The sequence below is a fragment of the Plecotus auritus genome, assembly GCF_963455305.1.
Source record: "Plecotus auritus genome assembly, chromosome: 3".
Lineage (NCBI taxonomy): Eukaryota > Metazoa > Chordata > Mammalia > Chiroptera > Vespertilionidae > Plecotus > Plecotus auritus.
Window position 1 is genome coordinate 130,945,503 of NC_137772.1, and position 2,869 is coordinate 130,948,371.

Sequence of the window (2,869 nt, forward strand, 5' to 3'; positions counted from 1 at the left end):
GTGAATAAAAAGTCTGATGAACAGAGTAAACTGGTGAATATAATAGAATCAGGGACATAGAAAGGGCGTGGACTGACAATTCTCAGTGGGGGAAAGGAGTGTGGGGGGTGTGGGAAGAGATTGGACAAAAATCGTACACCTATGGATGAGGACAGTGTGGGAAGGCGGGTAAGGGCAAAGGGTGGGGTGGGAACCGGTGGAGGGGAGCTATGGGGGGGAAAAAGAGGAACAACTGTAATAATCTGAAGAATAAAAATGTATTTTAAAAAATATATCAATTGTATTTCTATACAGTAACAATGAATAAACCAAAAATGAAATTTAGAAAACAATTATACTTACAATAGCACCAAAAAGAATAAAATTTTTATGAGTAAATTTAGCAAAAGAAGTGTAAAACTAGTTATACTCTAAAAATTACAAAACATTGTGAAAAGAAATTGAGGAAGACCTAAGTAAATAGAAAGACATCCTGTGTTTATTGATTGGAAGACTTAATATTCTTAAGATGGCAATATTTTCCAATTAAACTATAGATTCACCATAATCTCTATCAAAATCCCAACTGCTTCTTTGCAAAAAATTGATAAGCTGATCCTAAAATTTGTATGGAATTTCAAGGGAATAGCAAACACAATCTTGAAAAAGAAGAATACCTTTAAAGCATTCACAATTTCTGATTTTTAAAATATACTATAGACTCTATACTATAGTATAGAGGAAACTTAGAGTCAACACGGAGGAGCAGTGGACAAAACCTCCACCATGTCCTCCATCCGCTTCCTGTGCCATTTCTGCTGTGGGCCCCTGAAGCTGACTAGTTCCATGGAGACTTTGGGTCTTGACCTCAGCCAAGAACCTGCAGCTTCAAAGTTCTCCTCAGCTCAGGGGGATCCAGGAGCAACTCTGAAGGAAGACTCTGCCTCCAGGATGGAGACAGACCTTGAAGAGCTCTAGGATAGTGCCTCTGGCTGAACCCATCCTTGGTGATGATGAAATTTCGGGGTATGGTCCCAGCACCTTCACCCTGCTCAGGAAGCTGGGCTCTGGGAGGACTCTCAGTAGCATCCAGAGGGCCACGAGGGGTGTTTTTCACATCCTAACCTGTGAAGAAGAGCTGGACCACGCCCTATGCGAGGACTGTACTGACAGTTTCCTAGAGCAGCTGGACACCCAGCTCAGGATCTCAGAATCTGACAGTCAGAACTAAAAACACTGTTTGGAGACCAGGGGTGGATTAAATAGTGAGGATGCGAGGGAGACACTGCAGCAGGAGCTGAAGGTCGTGGAGCTGGAGGAAGAGAGGCTGGTCCAGGAGATGGAGGAGGTGGAGAAGAATTGAGAAAGGGCAGCTGTGGCTCTGGAGGCAGCCTGGGCAGAGATGGAGACACTGAAGCAGCAGGAAAGGCACTATTACAGGGACCTCAATGAACTGCAATGGCAACAATTGGAATTGCACGAAGAGCTGTGGAGTGTGGACCTGCTGCTGTATGCCCAGACCCAGCTCACCTGGCTGAAGAAAACCGACACCTTCAAGGCTGTGTTTGAGATCTGCTGTGATGGCCCCGTGGCTATCATCAATAGCTTCAGGCCGAGCTGATTCCCCACGTGAGCTGGAGTGAGATCAATGCAGCCTGGGGGTACATGGCATTGCTGCTCCTGGGCCTCACAGTCTGTCTGCAGTTTCAGAGGTACTGGCTCAACCCCTGCGGAGACCACTCCTATATGAAGTCATTAACAGATGACCCCATTGAGCTGCCCTTGTTCTGCACCTGGGGATAGAGCGTTCTCCTGGATAACAAGTTTGACGAGGCAATGGTGGCCTTCCTGGACTACATGCAGCAGTTCAAGGAGGAAGCATAGAAGGGCAAGCTGGCTACGTGAAGGGCGGCCTGATGGGAGACCCGGGAACTGGTGAATTCTACTCCATCAGAACCCACCTGAACATGAAGGAGCGGTGGACAAAGGCACTCAAGTTTATGCTTGCAAATGTTAAGTGGAGTCTCACTTTGGTCTCCTTAAGGTATGTCACAAATAACTTTATTTGAACATTATGCTAAGTGAAATACGCCAGTCAGAGAAAGAACAAGCTATAGAAACAGACTCATAGAGAACAGGCAGACAGCGGGTGGTGGTAAAGGGGAAGAGGAGTGAAGGAATTTGATAGGGGAGACCTATAATCTGATAGAGCACCTTAATTAATCTGAAAAATAATCACATTATTTTAAATTTTAGAACACATATACTTATGGGAATAGGGGCTAAGTTTCTTATATGTGCGTAGAGCAGTGGTTGGCAAACTGTGGCTCGCGAGCCACAGTTTACTGCTCTGTTGACTAATGGGTTTGCCAACCACTGGACTAGACTAAATGTTACCGTGTAGTTGGAAGCTGTGAGGATTAGGCAATTGTGGCATATTGTGTGCAAAGAAATAAAGGGTAGTATATGATAGTGGTCGGCAAACTCATTAGTCAACAGAGTGGCAAACCGCGGCTCGCGAGCCGCAGTTTGCCGACCACTGGCGTAGCGGGTTAAGTTTTTCTTAAGTTTCCTTTTCAAGGCTTATGTGAAGCGATTAAGGAGGTGACTCAGCTGTGAATCCAGCAAACAGAACCAATAAGCAGGGTCAGACCAACCCACCAGGAGTCAAAACATCATCTCATCAACATCCTCTCATCACCTGATGACTAAAGGATACCAGCTGACTTCTGCATACCTCCAGGGCTGCCTCACCCTAGCGCCTTCCCTTTATAATCCTGTTCCTTACACCTTACTGGGAAGACAAGATTTGAATGCTTGTAAGCACTCTGTCTTCTTGGTTGCCTGGCCTTCTCAATAAATGCCTTATATGATTCAATATATATATGAA

The 2,869-nt window shown here is 45.2% G+C and overlaps 1 pseudogene across 1 annotated transcript; it reads left to right on the forward strand.

Moving 5' to 3' along the window:
• Window positions 1–765: 765 nt before the first annotated feature.
• On the forward strand, window positions 766–2,048 carry LOC308244172 (beclin-2-like; annotated as a pseudogene). Its single transcript has one exon. The product of its transcript is annotated as a beclin-2-like (transcript).
• The last annotated feature ends 821 nt before the right edge of the window (window positions 2,049–2,869 follow it).